A 20,597-nucleotide genomic window follows, 5' to 3' on the forward strand; every position below is an offset into this window, starting at 1 on the left:
CCTAACACAGGAAGAGTAACCCAAACATAATTACCTCCTGATTAATCAGTTCATTTACATGTTTGCTGCTCTAGTGCCTGTGGCGGTATATGATGAACACAGATGGGTACTCTGAGTTCCCCACATCTAGGTTTTGATACAGCTGCATCTGAAGTTGGTGATGGGAATAACAAAATAGATGTGGCTGCAGTTTAGTCTGGAGGAAACTAAGGAGAGCAAAAAGAACAGGAGTACTTGTGGCACCTTAGAGACTAACAAATTTATTTCAGCATAAGCTTTCGTGGGATACAGACTAACACGGCTGCTACTTTGAAACCTGTCATTATGTAAGGAGAGCAGTTTCAGCTCCACTCCATTTGACATTCTTTGGGAGCCATTCCCTTTCCTGTACATATCTGAAATTCTCTAGGTTCCCATTCCCAGTGGATTTGTACTCTAATCCCGCCCTCTTCCTCCACATCATAAATAAACATTGCACGTGCCAGTGTTTTTTCACACCAAGTTCATTAATTGAGGGCATTGTTATTGGGGCTAATACTATATGTAGGTAGTAACAGATGCTATACGGCAGAGGTTCTCAAACTGTGGTCCGCAGATCACCATTGGTCTGCGAGCTCCATTCAGGTGGTCTGCGGATAGTCCCCTCTAAGGTGTGTGCCTGGGAGGCCGCACACAAAACAATGAAGGGCCACCCACTTAATTAGTGGCGCTGCGCAGGCATGGCTCCACTAATTAGGTGCCTGTCAGCTACCTTCATAATAGTAAACTGATCTCATGCTTCAGGGCATGAAGAGATTTCTACAAATTACACAAACTTATTATGGTTTCCTCCATGTCCAGCATTGTCCAATAGGCTAAATGCATTACAGAGATCTTCACCTTCCTCTGAACACCTAGTGTGGGCAGAAATCTGGAACTGATGGACCCGGTGGCCAGATCCACTACGGCCAAACTTGTGATCCAGCATCAATTCTCAGGATGACAGTATGTCAGAGAATAATGTTGTGCTCCAGGCTTTATCACTGGCTCACAGATGAGCAGGTGTTTTGCACCCTCTTCTCCCAGCCCTTCTCCTCTGTCCCCATGCCAGAGATGTATTTAAATTAATTTAATTTGCAATTAGATTGTTCAGTTATGGTAGCTGTGTGTCAGGAGTAACCTTGTCTATTAGTAGTCTGCATAAGCAGCCCATTAATTGCAGCAGTTAACATCTACTGTCATTAGAGAGGTATCTAGCACTCGTTCCGAATCATGCAGCATTGAAGTGGTTTGAGAAGAAATGTTGCCAAGTGCGTGCAACCATTCTGTGTAGCAAAAATAGGCCCCTATTAGCACCACTGGTCACGGGTGATGGTGCCATTTACTTTGTCCTTTGTATAACTCCTACTTTGCATTTTTGCTAGCACCTTGTATATCTTTAAGTGCATTACAAATATTTATAAATGGAAACTCACAGTACCTTGTAAGCTATTATTCTCACTTTATAAATTGTACAGAGAATGTAAGTGACATACAAAAGGACACACAGTAAAATCACTGACTAACCCAAAAGTAGAACACTGGACTTGTGTGCTTTAACTCATAGACCACTGAGGCAACATATGTACTAATCTCCACAATAATTGAAAAAGAAGATTGAAGCAGCATGGACCACTCAAATTAGTGCCATATGACTCCAAGTGAGAGCAATAATGGCATTACTGAGTTGAATGAGGACAGGAAAGTGAAAATCCAGATTCATGAATTCTATAGGTAAATGGCTGAGATGTCCATAACAAGACACAGAATATAGATGGTTGCATTATATCATGATAATGGAAAGTTATGTTGTTATTCATAGGAAGGTCAGGGTCCATAAATATATGGTTAAAAGCCCACTGATGGGTTAATCCAGCTTCAGGAACTAGGAAAGAAGAAGGGAGCTCCTGGCAGGGCTGGATTAATGCATAGATAATCTAGGCACATGTAGTACACTCCTTCTAGCTGGGCTAGCCATGCTTTGAATCCACTGGGAATGGCTGTTCATCCTGTTGCTGCTTAGAGTGCTGCTCACTCGTGATGAAGGGGCAGCAAGGCCAAATATGAGTGAGAGGATTAGAAGCCGGTCCCAGTGTATCTACAGCCTGGCCAGCCTGACTGCAGCGAGTGTACTGTATGGCTGTTTGTTGGGCCCCAGGCTACTCCATGCATTTGGGTTCTAGCCATTTGCCTAGTTTGCATATGCTTCAATCCAACCGTGCCAGCAGCTCCCTTTTTCTTTCCTGATTCATAAAGCTGGGTTTCTCTTCTCACCCCTCCTCCCTGAATTGTCCCATGATTGTATGCAGGATCAACAGCCACCGCATATATAATAGGGATAACATTTCCTTGAGTAACAGAAATAGGCACAGCAAGAATGTTAGGCTTTGTCTTCACTACCCGCCGATCCGGCGGGTAGAAATCGGTCTATCGGGGATCGACTTACCGCGTCTAGTGAAGACGCGGTAAAATCGATCCCTGATCGCTCTACCGTCGACTGCGGAAATCCACCTCGGCAAGAGGCGGCAGCGGAGTCGGCGGCAGCGTGGCAGCGGTCGACTTTCCCGCGTCTTCACCGCCAGGTAAGCCGACCTAAAATACGCAACTTCAGCTACGGTATTCACGTAGCTGAAGTTGCGTATCTTAGGTCGGACCCCCGCTGTAGTGTAGACCTAGCCTTAGAGTTACTCCTGGGGGGATTTAGTGTGACTGCATGCCTGCAGAAAATGCCCGCCGCAGATTTCCTGTGTTTCCCTGCAGAAAACGTCAGGGAAGCCGTGGGTGTGTGTGTGGGTGGAGGAGAGGGTGGGGGTAACCATGGGCACAGTTTTTTTGGGGGGGGGGATTGCCTCCCTCCAAACAGAGGCATGGCATGGGGGGCACACGGGGTTACATGCCACTGTCCCCCGCATCCTCCTTCTGCAAGCGCAGAGCTGCCTAGCTGAAGGAAGCTGTGTCTGGGCTCCACTGATTCTGCAGCTGAACACCGCCTCCTGGGTCCTAGTGCCAGTCATGCTCCCCTTCTGTGTGCTGGGAGCCTTCCTGTTTTCTATTCTGTGCAACAGTGAGTGCCCGCAGTGGGGCTGGGTAAGGGGGGTGGGGAAAATGAGGAAAGAGGGGATGAGGGGTGGAGGAAGAGGCAGTGGGGAAGAAAGGGGGTGGAATAGGGCAGGGGAGGGGAATTTGGGAATGAAGGGAGGGGGATGGAGAAGAAAAGGGGATAGGGGAATCATGGGGGGAAGCGGGAGCCCGGCATGCAGCCTCCCCTTGGCAATAGCTGGGGCTCCCCCATTGAGCAGGCTCATTGAACCCTCACCCTGACAAGCCCTACCCCCCTACACCTGGACTCCTCTGATGACCCCCCCACACCCAGACCCCCACCCCACTGATCCCCAACCAGCTGCACCTGGACCCCTACCCCATCAAACCCCACTCACCCAGCACCTGAACCCCCCTACTGAGCCCCCACACCCAGACCCCCCACACTGAGCCCCCTCTCCCCACACCCAGCTCCCGCCTCCTGAGCCTCAAACCATCTTCACCTGGCTCTCCTGCAGTGTCCCATTGTGCCTGCACCCGAAACACCCCAATGAGCCACTGTGCATCCAGATTTCCCACTGAGCTGCCCGCATCCAGATTGCCCCACACAGAAACCTCTCACCCCACAACTGGAACCCCTAACACTAAGCTCCCCCAGACTTGGATCCTGCTGGGCCGAGCCTGCCTGCTCGCATCTGATGCACCTGGCACAGAGGGGCAGGGCCCCGGGGCGTTTCTGGGACAGGCCCAGCTCTTGCACTGTGTCAGTGTCAGGTGCAGCCTCACCGCTGAGTCTCTGTACTGGGGGAACAGGGAACTTCAGGGTGATCTCCCACCTCAATGCAGCCAGTGGCCTGTGCTCCCCACTGCCATGCTGCAGCCACATTTATTTATTGACAAATAAAATTTGCAGAATTTTAAAATATTGTGCACATAATTTCTTAATTTTTTGGTGAAGAATTCCCTCAGGAGTAGAGAGTGGACTCCAGTATGTATGAACTTATGCATATGGGGCATATGGACAATGATTTTAGTAAATGCTAATGCCACATTAGCACTCAAAGACTGAAGGCCCTTGTGTATCCACGGAGAGCTACATGGATAATGCAGTGTAAGCTTCCTTACATACTGCCCAGCATGTGCCCTCCCAATACTGCTCTGCAAGAATCCTCTACATCAATAAGAGAGTAATTCAGTCTCATGCTTATTCTGGCCTGTCTAATGAGAGTGCTGTTTGGTTTCCCATTAGGAATTGTTCTGTTTTAGAGACTGTACTGAGACCTACTCAGGTTATCAAAGAGCCATTGGCTTGTATTGACTTTCTTTCACTACAAATCTGATTGAATTTGAACCAGTAAACTACAGGTGAAAGGTAATGTATTCTATCTCCAGTTCTATCAGTTATTGTATCTAGCCACTACCTAGTGCATATTTATAGGCTAAGGATGAATAAAGATTCTCCGTGTGGCATTGCACACTTTTTTATCAAAGTATAAACAAGTGTTTTCATACAACCACTATGGAGAACTGCAGGTATTTTCTAAATTCCTCTCTCAGACTCTAGCATTACTAACGTCCCTTAGATCTCGCCTGTGCTTTATTCAGCCTAAAAGCTCAAGATGACTAGACACTGTTTTTGTTCCATGGCTGAAGGTGCTCAGTCTGCCTTTAAAGAGACAGGATTTAAACTTTATCAGTATCACTACACTCTATCAAGTATGAATATTGACAGATTAAAATTCCAGGTTGAAATTCTTTGCTTTGCCTCGAAGAGGGCTGCCCAGAGACAGAAAGGCTTCCGGGGGTGCAGTCTCCATCCTCCGAATGTTAAGTGGTCATCTCAGAGCCGTAACTAGGTATTTTTGCGCCCGAGGCAAGAATATAAAATTGTGCCCTCCCCCAGGGCTGGCTCTTCGGCGGCAATTCGGCCGCGGGTCCCTCAGTCCCTCTTGGAGGGAAGGGCCTGCCGCTGAATTGCCGCCGAAGAATGAATGAAGTGGCGGCGGTAGAGCCTGTGATTTTGGGGGGGGTCTAACTCATGATTTTTGACTGCTTGGGCTGGTAATGTTGCTTCCAAGATGGTCTTTGATTCCAGTCCAGTTCCAATCCAGAGAGGGACTCACAGGTTAAGAGAGGAGGGAGGTGCTGGATATCAGCAGTGGCCACTAGGGATCAGCATGTGTCCTGAGAATGCTGGGAGTTCAGGTTTGCAGGGCAGGATCAGGGGTAGCAGGTTTGTAGAAATGTTGGTGGTGCCCAGAACCCGCCCCCACCCAAACTCTGCCCCCCCACCCGCCCAAGGCTCTGGGAGGGAGTTTGGGTGAGGGAGGGGGTCTGGGGTGCAGGCCCTAGGCTGGGGCAGGAGATTGGGGTGCAGGCTCTAGGAGGGACTTTGGGGATGGAGGGGTGCAGAGGGATGGGGTGCAGGGGTGAGGGCAGTGGGTTGTGGCTGCAGATGAGGGGTTTGGAGTGTGGGAGGGGCTCAGGGCAAGAGTAGGGGTGAGGGCTCTGTCTGGGTCTGGGAATGGGAGGTTTGGGGTGTGGGAGGGGCTCAGGGCTGGGGCAGAGGGTTGGGGGGTGAGGGCTCTGGCTGGGACTGGGACTGGGAGGTTTGGGGTGTGGGAGGGGCTCAGGGCTGGGGCAGAGGGTTGTGGGGTGAGGGCTCTGGCTGGGACTGGGGATAAGGTGTTTGGGGTGCTGGAGGGGCTCAGGGCTCGGGCAGAGGGTTGAGGGTGTGGGGGGGTGAAAGCTCTGACTGGGGGTGTGGGCTCTGGGGTGGGGCAGGGCTGGGGATGAGTTTGGGGTGCAGGCAGGCTGCTCCAGGACGGGGGTCAGAGAGGAGGACTCCCCCCAGCCCTTTCCCTGCCAGCAGCAGCAAGCTCTGGGGGAGGAGCCCCCCTTTCCTGCCCCCCCAGCAGCACACTCACCCCCACCACTGTCACTGCATGTGCTCCTAGGGCCCCTCTCAGGTCCAGGAATCTCCCTCGCCTCCCCTGTGGTGGGTGCTGGGGGTTGCTGCGTGCGCCTCCTCCCCTGCTGTTGCCCCTGACTGTAGCCTCACTGGGGGTGAGGGATGGGGCTGCCTCCTTGCCCAGCATGGAGCAGGAGTGGTGACTGCAGGCGGGGGGGCCCCATGTGCTGCTGGAGGGTCCTGCTGGAAAAGGGAAGGGTCTGAGGGGGAAGGGCAGGCTCAGAGTCAGTCTGCCCTGGCAGTGGAGAAGGGGGGCACTAGGACCCTGCGGCAGCAGTTGTTGCAGGGAGGCAGCATGGAGCTGCTCTGCTCCAGGGCCGGAAGGGGCGGGGGAAGAAAGTCGGTGTCGGGGGAGGCGCGCGGGGGGGCTGCAGGTGGGGCAGGGGGGAGATCACCTGGGTTATAAATATCTCCGTGCCAGCAGCTTTTTTTTTTCTCTCCACCACTTTCTGCACCCTCCCGACTTTAAGAAAAGGAGTACTTGTGGCACCTTAGAGACTAGCAAATTTATTTGAGCATAACAAATTTATCCCGACTTTGTGTGCCCAAAGCAAGTGCCTCACTCGCCTCCCCCTTGTTACGGCACTGGGTCATCTTCTCCCCCTTGCTTGCCTGATGGCTTCATTTACCTTACCAGGCAATGTCCCTTTCCTTGTCTTTGGTCACACCTTGCTTAATTTACATTGGCGACACAGTCAAGCCTGCAAAACAACATTCCTTTGCCAGGGACAGGCTGGGTTTAGGAGCATATTCCCAGAACACATCTATAATTTTTTATGCACCACCCGTAGATACATCACACAATAATATTAATGACCAGCGTGTTTCCAGTTTGCATATGACACATTACATGAGACCGTTTGCATGCGGATTATGACAACAGTGAGTTGGGCGAATGGGTGCATCAGGCCTGATGAGAGTTATGGTCCGGTGTGCCCTCTGCCAGTTGGCATTGAGGGCTCCCTGGATTACAGGAATTATTAGCACAGTCAAACCTGGTTATAGTGGAATGAAGCTGAACTAAAAACAGAATGAAAATGTATGAATATGCATTTAAGAAATTTGGCCTTTTGACTGCTCTATAGAATAAGTGGAGTTTCACTGCAGCATTTACAAGTATATTAATATCTATTTCTAAATCAAGTAGGCACTTTTGAAAATCCCACCTCAAGTCTGAAAAAACCCCTCTATCCAATACTAAAAACCTTTGATATCTATACAGTTCATAACTAAAGTTGGTACATGCTTGTGTTCACTGTAGACTAAATAAGTTTATTCTGTTATCAAATCACATCATTAGTAAATTTACTAGAATATTTATTCCATTCAGCAGTAGATACTTTTAGACCTTGTTTAAAAGATTTTCCCCCATAAAGTCACTTGAAACTTTGTGATGTGAGACAGTCATACATATATTATGTATATCAAGTTGATTCTAAAACAAATACTCAAGGAATGATCCATCAAACAAAGGATCAGGTGAAGCATGTATATCTTAAGTGTTGGCATTTTTCACTGAAGGTGTTGAACTGTGAATGGCTATTATGAGCTCAGTCAATCAGTGTCTTACTGGTGGAGCACTGAAAGAACACCCTCTTGCCTTTAGCTGCCACTTGCTCTTTAATCCGCTCTGAATACAACTGACATGACAGATGTTAGCCAAAAAAAAAAAGTGCTTCACGTTTTCTGTGGTTCTACTGGCACAGAATTAGCTGTGGAATGTCTGTTTGGCCACAGAATTCTCAGTTGTCCATAGAATTGTGGAGAAAAAGAGAGAAAATGGGGTTTATTAATGCTGTCAGCTTCATTCAAAAAGAATCTGACATTTTAACATTAGGATGCAAGATGATTTATTCTGTCCTCCCTTTCAGCAGTAATAGCAGGAAATAACAGTGCAAGATTAAATAAAGAGTGTAGGTTGTAAGGATTGGATAAGGATTTAACTGGTGATTTCTTGACTTTTGAATGCTTGTGTTGGTAAAATATATACTTTAGCAACTGTAATTTTTAGCAAAGTTAGTCAAAGAGAATTCCTAAGGTTTCTTAAGAAGTCTGTATCAATGTTGATAGTTATCTCTATGGATACCTATCACTATTGGTTCATATCCTCCTCCCTTTCCATCTGCTGCATACCACCAAAGTCCCACCTCTGGTCTTCTGCACTACTGAAATTATGCCTTATGTCCCCCTGAAAAGTGCCATTTCCCCATGTATCGGCTGGATTGCCCCATGGCCTTCATAATATTGTAATTGAATACAATAACTTGTAAAATTAATATTTTTCATTGATGCCTGTCCCCCTCTTCTTTTCTCTAACAGTTACCTTGGCTTCCAAATTGGCATTTGTTTTTTATAGGGAAACTAATTATTGGCTTACACTTTATTGACTGAATGTATTATAATTAAACAACATATCTTTATTGCAGATCTGAATATACTGCTCAGGGTCATCTTGATTAATACACTGTGTCTGAATGAAACTTGAACATGTATTGAGACAGACATCTTATGGGTAAGGATTAGGTAAATGTGTAGTTGCAAGCTAAAATGAAATAACTGGTGAGAGAAAGGGGAAACAAGCATATTACTGATGGAACCATTGATGAAAGAAAGAAAGAAAGAAAGAAATCTCATGGGTATAGTTGTCTCATGGGTAGAGTAGCATCTGTCTAAAAAGCTGCAAATACTTGGAAAATCAAACATGCCCATTTTAACTGTATTGCATGCATAGTGCTTTATATGAGCTCGTGCGTCACTGGTTTGTGCCCTTCACATTATGTTAGTCTGTTTCATAAATGAAGAGAGAAAAGAAAGTAACATTTAGCTGGATTTCTGAATTAATGCCTGAAATAAAGTATTTTGCTTTTGTGGTTATACTGCAAGTAAGAGTCTGATCCAAATCCCAATGAGGTCCATTGGAAGTCTTTCCATTGACTTCAGTAGGCTTTGGGTCAAGCTTGATGTCACAGAGTAATATTTAATCTGTTTCCTAAAAACTTGTAGCTGTTATCTCATCGTTCACGACAACTGCTCATTGTTGATGTGAGAGCAAATATCAGACACTTATAGCAGCAGGAAAGTTGCAGCTGATCAAGTCCTAGTCAGTGCTCCCTGAGTATGATTAAGCATAGAGAAAGGAATTTGGTGTGGATTCAGATGATAAGATAAAAATGGCTGTACAAAAATATTTGGATTTTTTTCCTCATTGATAACATATTTGAAGGGGGAAAAAACACTTATATTTTAGCCTGATAGCCAGTGGAATTGAGGTTGCTCATTACATTCCAAGATCAGGCCCTGAATGATTTTCTTTTTCATGATTTTCAAACAATACTATTCCTATATTGTCATTCTTTGATTATTATTTTTTTCACCCCTGCTTTTGAATCACCTCTTTGGGAGGAAAAAAACATCTGATGTTCTTTGCCTTCTTTGTTGAAGTTCCACTGAGTCATTCTGAGATAAATGGAATTTTCTTCTTCAATCCAGGGCTTAATTATGGTAATTAGTCTGTGCAATTTGTAAAGTTTGGCAGTCAATTCAGTTCCTAATATGCATAAGCCTCTTTCTGTTACAAATTGAGTAGGTTTAATCAGTTTTAAAAAGACAGTGTCTTACTATGCCTGCATGCCATATCCTTAGATTTTCAAATTGGACGTTATTCCAAACTCTGCTACATCATTAGCAGTTTTGATATTTTTAATATTCATGAAGCTTTCATTTTAGCATTAATCCTCAGCATCTGTGATTATGATGGGCACTTTTGGGATCTGTCTATTGTATCTCTACTGAGAATGAAAGGCCCAGCAATTCCTGGCGGTAAATTAACCCTCACAATGCCAGTTGATGCCAAATGCCTTTTGAAATGTTGCCTTCTGCTGTGTTCCTTTCTGTTCAGATTTCACACTTGTGTCTGATTCCCTCAGCACACACAAGCTTCATTTCATTCTGATAGCCATCTGTGGCACTAAGAATTCTTTCCCCTTTTTCATTCAAAGAATGTATCTTTCATCGTGTGCCTTTTTTTCTAGAATGAGTATGTTAATCAAATGAGGAAAAAAATAGTCCACATTACAAATTTCTGATTTGGGAGAGAACATGCAACATGAATGTATTTTATTTTTTCAGAGGCAAGGAAGAGGGAAAGAACTTCCTATTTCTGCTATTATTGAGAGACTTTTTTTTTGTAATGGAAGAATCCCAGTCTAGCTCTTAAAGGTATCTCGTTACTAATAGCTAGAGAGTAGTGACAGTGTTGTCTAGTGGGTAGAGCACAAGCCTAGACATCAGAAAGGTTGGGTTCTAATCCTGTCTCTGCCATTAATCTGCTATGCAATCTATGGCAAATCACTTTACCACTCTGTGTCTGTTTCCCCTCCCATCATTAGTGTGCCTTGTCTATTTAAACTATAAGCTCTGTGGGACAGGGACTCTCACTATGTCAGTGGTCCCCAAAACTTTTTACCTCACAGAGCCAGGTGTGGGGCCACGGCTCCAGGAGGGGGGGACGCTGACAGGGGTAAGGGGGTCAAGGCTGAGGCCACAGCTAGGGCAGGGGCGGGAGCAGACCCTTGGCCAGGGGCTGAGGCCTGTAGCCATAGCTGGGCAAGGAGCCCCAGGCACAGTTCCCTGAGTGCGGGGCCGACAGTTGGCACTCCCTCCCTGCCCTCTGTGGGGGCTGATCCGGACTGCAACCACACACCCCCAAAAGTTATTCCAGGCCCCCCGAGAGGGTGTGCCCCACAGATTGAAGACCTCTGCACTATGTGTGCATACAGTGCCTAACACAATGAGGCACCAATCCCAACTCAGGCCACTGGGCACTACTGTAATACAAATAACATATCACGTACCGTAACATTTAAAGTAATGGCCAATGACTTGTCATTTTTTCCTTTAATTGCTTTTTGTGAGTCATTTTTATTCACTGTGGGTCAGATTCACTCCCACAGGTGCACAGAAGAAGTGCACCTGCAAATTGAAGCCTTTGCTCTAGATGTATCATTTCCTGCCTGTCTGGAAGATACAAGCCAGAGAAAAAAAATTCGCTGGCGTCCCTCTAGCACAGACTGCCCAAGGATCCACTGATTCAGTGTATCTCTTTACTAGCCTTTGTGGGCTGCATGAGCTAGCTGAAGGTCATTTGACAGAGTTCTTTCCCCTCCCCCAACATGTTATGAATGAAAGGGATTTCCAATTATTGCATTCCTGTATACTTATACCAAATGGCTTTAATTATAGAGTTTTAAAGAAATACAATTGTGGGTAAGCCATTACACTCAAAGATAATGTGTCCATCATTAAGAGCCATGTACTGCCCTAATTTCTAGTCCAACTCCCATTGACTTTAATTGGTGTTGTGAGCATATATCTCTAACACTGCATAGTCCTAGGCAGAGAGCACTCCCACCAATTAAAATAAGAACAGAAAGCTAGGCAGACATTGCTGAAATAAGTAATGATTTGAATAGACACCATTAGACTGTGATGTCCTGCCCAGACAGAACTTTTTTCTTAAATTTTCCCATCATTGATAGAACACCTCCATCAGTGATTCAATGATGGGAACGCTAGTGTAGACTGTCCACCAGCATTTTTACCACCAGTTTGTCCATTGCTGCTAAAAGCAAGGTTAGATATCCTGGTGATAAAAATAACAACAGCCTCTCAATGCAAGCATTCCCGCTGTTGCTAGCACTTTTTGGTACTGTTAATATGTCATTTTTTGGGCTGTTCAGATATTTGAGGGGAAAGACGTCCATAAACAGCTCTGGGATAGATTGCAGTCTTACAGTCTGCCTTCAGTAAGGCGCACACGTGCTTGTGCTTACAGAGTGACAACTTGGTCTCTGATTCCCCCCCTGGATCAAGTAAGCATATCAGGCCATTTTTGAGCACAGGAACTGAATCCATCTTTGCTGTATCCCAATCTTCTGCCTTAACCACAAAGCTATGCTGGCTTTTCATGGTGTTGACTTTGATGATAAGAAATGAACCCGGCTTCTTCCAAATGACACGTGCCTTCCAGCACCTTCCTATGTACAAGGTTCTGAGAGGCTAATTTGTGCTCTAAGCTTTCAATGTAGCATTGCTTGCTGCGAGCCTTTCAAAGATAAATATACCCCACTTTCTCTCACTTCTCTCCAAGTCGTCTTTATTTCTTTAACAGGATACCCATTGTGAACTGCTTTAACCCAGTCTTGACTCAAGATTTGTTGATACTTGATCAGACGCACAGAAATCATAAATGTATTAGGTACTTGGAATGGAATTTAGCAGAGGTTCAGTTTTATGACAAAAGGAACGAGAGCCTTGTAATCTTATAAATGAAAGAAAGGTGACAGGACTGGAATTTGATTTAAGGAAGCAAGACTCTAAAACATAAATTCTTTGTGTGTAATTTAATAGCTGTGGTGGAAGTACTGGAACCTACAGAATGAGGTCTGTTAATCTAATTAATCTAAACTGAAGTTTAAGTCATACAAGTGACAGCTATCAGTAGATCAAGTTTTGGTCAAGTTTTACTGGGCCTGTAAAATCTAAAATATAGGAGGATGCCCAGACTTACTTATGTTTGCATTGGAAAAATCTCAACTTTACATAGTGCTATACAGACACACACACAGAGAAGTACTTCATATAGTATGTTTTCTTTTCTGTTTGCAAACATAACACACTGTGGTTCCAGTGCCAGTTTTCATGATCCTGAATGTCAGTGATAAAATAAATAAAGTGTAATAAATAAGCATAGGCAAAGTGCAGTTTTCTACCATTAAAGACAGGCTAACACTAGAACCTGGATTCTGTAGCCTTTCAAATTTTGAGGAGGATTTCTTAGGGGACAGACCTCTCACTTGTCCCTCATTTTGGGTCTTTGTCACACATTGTGTATCACAATGTTGAGAAGTATGGTGAGAGCGGTCAGATTTGAAGCCACTTTCTGTTTTGGGGAAGCTCCAAAACCATTGCTATCATCTTTCTTTTCTGTTCTGAGGTGCTGTTTGTTTATAACCAAACTTTTGCAAGAACAGCTATTATTGCGATACTTTGGCTTAGCATGGGAATAATCTTTCAAGGACACCTGATCTCACATGACTTCCTAAAAGAACAGCTCATTAAATCTCCCACCATCCAAATCTAAACCCTGGTCTGACCACGACCCTGAACCCCACACCATGTCCTAAAACTAATCGAAATCTCAACACTACCAGCTCAAACTATATTTAATTAAAAGAAGAACTGATCTGGACCTGTATACATTTGCAAAAAAAAAAAAAAAGTTTGGTTAATGGAGATTTTCCTGCTCAATCTCTATCCCCAGCTTTATCGATCTAAGCCCAGCTAGGCTGCCTCCATGGCCTTCAGCAAGTCTTCTGCATCTCTAACAACTATGAAATGAACAACAGACATTCCTGATCCCTGCCCACAAGCTCTCCTCCATTCGAAGGTGCTCACAAATCCAGGAGTATTTCTCCTACTGCTACCAACCTGACAGAGGAATTTCCAGAAGGGGCCTAAATATAGAAGAAGAATTTGGGATGGGAGAGAAAGGGCAGACTGCAAAGGACACTGGTGTATTAAATCAGGCTCAGAAGGATCCACAAATTTTTGGTTGCCTTTTCCTTCCTGAGAGTGGGACCCTGTGCTTTTGTTTAAGATGGGCTGTGCAACCTAAGGCAATTCATGTATCGTTCTGTGCCTCAGTTTCCCCAACTGTAAAGTGAAGATAATGATAATGACCTCCTTTGTGAAGCGCATTGAGATCTACTGATGAAAAAGCACTATATAAGAGCTGGAAATTATTATTATTTATTATAATTAATATTAAACCATCTCTCAAAATTGCAGTGAGATTCCTCTATTTCCACAGCTCCTAATCCAAGGAGCATGTTTGACTGCAAGTGGGTTTTGAAGCCCAGGGTGTGAAAAGGGTATGGCTGGAAGAAGGGCAGGAGGATGAAGGTCAAAGAATGGACACAGTAGGGATAAACACAAGCTGAAAAATTTCTGATAAGCACCCACATTTGGGGTAAGAGGATTATTCAAACTGAAGCTATAGAACATTTTCTGGTTCACCCCCTCACTAATAATATAGTAGATTGTTTTCTCTATGAAATTGAGTAATAATGGTATTCTTAGTAAGATTAATTTTGATTAGCTGTAGCTTAATGCAAACAGATTTTCAACATATAAAGTGAAAACCTAATTGAGAAATTCAGCAATATTCAGAAAATGACGGACAGGGAACTACCTTCAATGCACAGACCTTGAAACTTTTCCTGTGATACAACATGTTGTAAAATGTAGGGCTAGACCCCTGACTATGGCAGAGGAGCTCACGTAGGAAACTGGGGGTGGGGAAGGTGTGCAAAGGTGGCTAATGAACTGCACTGCTCTGTAAATCAGTGGGGTTAGATACTATAATTGCTGTACTCTCTGGGAACCTCTCATCCTTTAGGGCTTCATGACACAGAGAAAAAACCCATACAATTTATTACAGACTCAAGGGCAGGTGACATAAATTGTCAGAGCTCCATTCATTTCAACAGAGCTGTGACAATTTATACTAACTTTGCTTTAGCAAATCAACACATTTCTTTCTTCTGCTAAATGTTTTTGGCAACACGCGTGGAGTACACAGCAGTCAGGATCCCACTCAAAGGCATCAGATAACTGAATGGGTTGCTTCCTCCATTTAACCCAGCTTGTTGACTTGGCAAAGAGCCTTGGTCAAGAAACACAATCAGTGCTTCTGCCATTTGTTAATTCTGCATAATTAAACACCAATTATACATAGTGTTGTTTTGTAGCAGGCTTCTCAGCTGGCTTTTCTTTATTGTGGTTCCATGCCCATTTACTTCCTTATTACCCAAAATGACTTCTTATTTGTTATTGTAATGAGGAGGTTTAAAAGAAATCATATTTTTCTAAAGAGAGAATAGCAAACGATTATAGAAGTTGGTGCTTCATCTCATAGGAGACACATTACATGTAATAGGTGTTTTCACTCATTTGCCTGAGTGTACAATGTGAGGACTCTACTATATAATATTCGGGGTGTCCCTAACATGGGTCTATTAGAGTACATATACTCATGAGTGCAAGCACATACAAACCGCACTGAGTTAATTATCAGACTTAAGGCTAATATTTTAATAGGCCTTGACTGAGTAGGTCATCCTTATTCAGCAAAGCATTTAAACACATCTTTAACTTTAAGCACATGTTTAAGTCCTGTTGATGTCTGTCACAGACTGCACAACAAATGCACCCGCTCTAGGTTCCAGGCTCCTTAGCCACACATTCTCGTGGGTGGACACATTCATCTCTTTCCCTCTTGACCATGTTATTTCCAGTTTTCCCAGTTCCTTAACTGCCCGCCGTTACGTTACCACATAGCTCTTTCTAAGCAAGCACATCTATTCTTAAGGGGAAAGTATTACAGAGAAAACATATTAAAGCAACAAAAGTACCTGCACACATGCTAACAAACTTACCAGAGATCACCCCTACTCCAACTCCAACAAGGGCTCTGGACCTTCAAATGTCACCTAGGGATTTTTTCTGTGGTCAGAAGTTCATAACAGCTTCAGCTCGGAAGTGGCACCCTCATAAGTAAGCCAGTTACTTCTTTATGCAGTTTGTCTTTGAATTGCCCTCATGCAACAGGTGATCAGCAGACAAAAGGTCTGGGTGAAGCTTCCAAGTGTGAGTCCATAAGAGAAATTTGCAATCCCCTCCTCCCAAGTACTGCCTAGGAATTCAGCTTCACATGTATTGTTCCAAAAGATCATTCCTCTCTGCTACTTGTTCAACATAGTCTTTTGAACCTCACAATACTTCCCAGAGATTGCATTTCTCCTGTCTTCCTCCTAAAGAATTTCCATACAATTCCACAATAATACATACATATTTGCATTTTTAATTCAATGAAGTCCTAAAATACTTGAATTTAATTCAATACGGTTTAATTTAATTCAGTACGGTATGTCCAGGATATTACAGAACATTGCCATAAATGCCACAACGTCAATACTTAAAATACTTAAAGTACTTACTTAAGTGCTTTGCACTATAGAGCCCGACTTAAATGTGTTTAAATGCTTTGCTGAATTGGAGTCTTAATGCATTTCATATGGCATGCCAGATTACAGAATGCTCTGAGACCTCCTAACACAAGAATGTAAGGCTATGAGTGTATTAGACTTTTTCCCACTAAAATATCCCACCGTTGTTATTGCTGATGTTGCTCCACTGGCGGTAGCAATGATGGGGAATTTTAGGGGGAAAAGGCCTTGCCTTTCATACTGAGGTGCCGTGAAGTCAGATGAGCAGAGTTGGAGCCCTAACTTCGGGCTTTGTAATTTTTAAACAGTCCCTTGGTGTTAATGAAGTCATTTGTTGGTATACACTTCTCATTTTTTTATTGTTTAATTAAAGATACTAAAAATCATACATAAATAGTTCAGACAGTTTATGCAAAGTTTCTTCCCCTCCCCCACCCCATAACTAATAAGGTGGTGATATAACCAAAGAATGTCTTACATCTTGCAGTAAAAATATGTATCCAAAGCATCTAGGGACTTAAAAATGAGTGTTAATCCATAAACTTTATTGGGGGCTTAAAAATAAATAAAGAGCACATCTCTGGATTGATAATCATTAGAACTTCACAGATCGGGGAGAACTTTATCCTATCTATAAACTCTTAATCTGTAAATTATTCAACTGTGAAACGGGCTTGTTAAACCCATATGCTGAATATCCTTATGAAAGTTTTACTGAAAAACAATGCTATTTGTGAGCATTAAGAGCACATTTTCTCAACAAAAAATTGCTTTTTTGCTCTTTCCTTCCTTTTCCACACACTCTCTCTCTCCCCAAACCTCCCACCCCAGTCACAGTTAATGCTTCATATTTTGGACTGATACCTGGAAAATTTTAATATTACAAATTAAACAGACTTTTAAATATTCTGCTTTAAACTGGATGTTTCTTGATTTGCTAGGGCACAAAAATGTCTGAAACCACTAACTTCTATTTCAGTAATACTTGACAAGCTTAACTTGAGAGACTTATTCACATGCTTAACTTTAAATACCAGGAGGTCCCCCTGATCTTTTTTGTAGGATCAGGTCCATAGTCTATTATAGTGGTGGGAATTGAACCTTTCTAAATTAGGACTCTCAGTAAATCTCAAGACACCTACAGATTGCCTTGTAAAAGAAAAGCAGGTGGTAAATTATGTTCTGCTTATTAATATGCACTTATGCTTTGCAAACCATTTTGGTCCATAAACTCAATTAGATAAAGAGTGCTGCTCTGTCTTATCTGAAATTTTTCATTCTGGCATCTTCTCTTCCAATAGGTCCTTCCATTCCTATTTCCATGTTTTCTCTTTCTGTCTCTGTGGCATACATTTTTGGTTTGGTATTTTTAAATGGAGAATCTGGTGATTTGTAATGGTAATTCACAAACATTGCATTGATGCTGCATCCACCAAGAGCTTGTAGCACTCTGTCTCTGCAGCCACAACAAAAATAATGTAATTTAGACACCAGCACAGAATTCATTTCTCACCAGAGACTAACTCTGGTTCTCAAAATGAAGCAACTCTTTAGAGGGAGAGCCACAGGGAACTGTTTCATTGAGGAACAGGGAATCTTCATGGGGAACTGGAGATGCGACTAATGGAAATGAACTCCCACTGAGAGAGAAGGAGGAAATATTTCTGACAGGTTGCACTTTCCTTCTTTTGCGGGAGTTATTTGAACCTGCTCATAAGTCTGAAGTGTTATTTATTATTGTTCTGACAATTGTGCTCCAAATGTGGCAGGTGTTGTACGAAAATTATAGGAAGCCATGGCCTCTGCCTTGAAATGTTAGCAATAGGTCCAGAGGAGTTGGATTAGTAGTCCCATTGACTTCAGTGGGATTAGTGGCATGCTTTAAATTAGGCATGTGTTTAAGTATTATGCTGAATCGGGGCATTAAGCAATTGCTTGAAGTTAAGCATCTAAATCACCCCAGTAATAAGCGGGGTGTACATCAGGAGGTCACAGATGCATGATAAATGCAACTTGTCGCAGGGATATCTCCACCACGTGTGTGTATTTTATATATACATTCTAGGTGCATAGTGATATCTCATTGATCAATTTCAGGACAATGTGATAAATTGCATTTATAATACACCTGGGACTACCTCCCCTGCAGCCTGCCCATTAAGGCAATTCCCCTGGTGTTACTGCTAATAGTCTGTCCAGGATCAGTAAGAGGTTGAAGGTCAGCTATCTAACAAACAATGAAAGTTAGAAATGGAAGCTTTAATCCATGAGGAAGGATTGATTCCCAGCTTTGCATTGGGAGAGCATTTGCTTCTAGCCATGAAAGGTCCCAAGATATTGAACCTTAATAATGTTGTAATTTTATATATGGAATAGCCATTTCAGATCATCACTAGAGACTTTATCATGATTTTTCTCATCCCTGTGTACTGCTGGATTAAGGACCTGGCTTTACAGGAAAAGGACAGGGGAAAAACATACATTTTAAAACTGTATCTAAAAGATTTCTGCAACAGTTTTGCTGTAAACAAGGGACATGCACAGAATGTACGTGTGCTGCGATATAAAGGTTTTATTGGCACTCATTTGTGCTGACCTGCATAACTTGATGCTTGTGAGTAGTGCCGCTATCCCAAAATTCATGGCGATAATACTTTCAGGCTACACATCTCTCTATATTAGAAATCTCATCTTAAATCTGTTTTGTCCTTGGTTAAACACCAACCACTTTAAAATATTCTGTGATATTTTTCTCAACCAGCAGCCTGGCAGGGGCTCTTTCAACCTCAGCTGGTCCTGGCAGGGGAGGGTTGTCACATGGCATAGTGGAAGACTAAAAGTCATTCTCTCTGCAAGAGATTCTTGGGTTAGCCCCAGTTTTATGGTAGAGATTCTGGCAGAGCATTCAGCCAACAATCCAAAGCAGATGCTGCTGCTTCTCATTAAAATTCTGTCCAAGTTGTATGGGTTTTGGTTAACTTAAACTGGTGAGTTTCATTCTCAGGAGTGTGGGGGAACCACTGGGTTTACTGGAAGTTTAAGGTTTTCAGTAACCCAGATTCCCACTGCAAAGTGTTGCAAAATTGGTTTTTCAAATGTCTCTGAATAGGAAATTCCACTGTGTTACTACTGTTTGGGTATCAAAATATTATACCCCACTTGCAGAAATAGCTCTGAGAAAGCCAGGTAGTAAATAAAAAAAAAAGACAATTTAAAAAGTGTACTGTTTAGAAAATTCAGTTCAAGGTATTTATCAATATTCTCATTGATTTATACTTTAGGACTCTCTTACTAAGAAAATTAAGTTTTTAAAACTAAATAGTAACTTGTCTGGTGAAGACAACTACAGATAACCTTTTCTGCACCTACATATTGTTGTTAGCCTTTTTCTTCATATTTGGTTACCAAAAGACCCACTGTGCCTTTGTTTTGCAATGTGTACAATGTAACTTGATGCAAATTATTTGCTAGTCAGATTTGCTGCTTGTGTAAGCATATACAACTCCACTGACGTGCCGATTTTCATAAGTGGTGGTGAATTTGATCTAAGTGCAATGTAATTACAATGTACTGTAGTTTATGTCTCTAAACTAGGGCTGTCAATTAATCGCAGTTAACTCATGTGATTAACTAAAAAAATTAATCGTGATTAAAAAAATTAATCGCGATTAATCGCAGTTTTAATCGCTCCGTTAAACAATAGAATACCAATTGAAATTTATTAAATATTTTGGATGTTTTTCTACATTTTCATATATATTCTCTGTTGTAATTGAAATCAAAGTGTATATTATTTTTATTACAAATATTTTCACTGTAAAAATGATAAATAAAAGAAAGTATTTTTCACTTCACCTCCTACAAGTGCTGTAGTGCAAGCTCTTAGTCGTGAAAGTGCAACTTACAAATGTAGATTTTTTTTTTGTTACATAACTCCACTCAAAAACAAAACAATGTAAAACTTCAGAGCCTGCAAGTCCACTCAGTCCTACTTCTTGTTCAGCCAATCGCTAAGACAAACAAGTTTGTTTACATTTACAGGCGACAATGCTGCCCTCTTCTTCTTTACAATGTCACCAGAGAGTGAGAACAGGCATTTGCATGGCGCTTTTGTAGCTGGCATTGCAAGGTATTTATGTGCCAGATATGCTAAACATTCATATGCCCCCTCATGCTTCAGCCACTATTTCAGAGGACATGCTTCCATGCTGATGACACACGTGAAAAAAAAATAATGAGTTAATTAAATTTGTGACTGAACTCCTTGGGGGAGAATTTTATGTGTCCTGCTCTGTTTTACCCGCATTCTGCCATATATTTCATGTTATAGCAGTCTCGGATGATGACCCAGCACATGTTGTTCATTTTAAGCACATTTTCACTGCAGATTTCACAAAATGCAAAGAAGGTACCAATGTGAGATTTCTAAAGATAGCTACATCACTCAACTCAAGGTTTAAGAATCTGAAGTGCCTTCCAAAATCTGAGAGTGACGAGGTGTG

This window comes from Emys orbicularis, chromosome 1 (genome assembly GCF_028017835.1).
Source record: "Emys orbicularis isolate rEmyOrb1 chromosome 1, rEmyOrb1.hap1, whole genome shotgun sequence".
In the NCBI taxonomy this organism is placed as follows: domain Eukaryota; kingdom Metazoa; phylum Chordata; order Testudines; family Emydidae; genus Emys; species Emys orbicularis.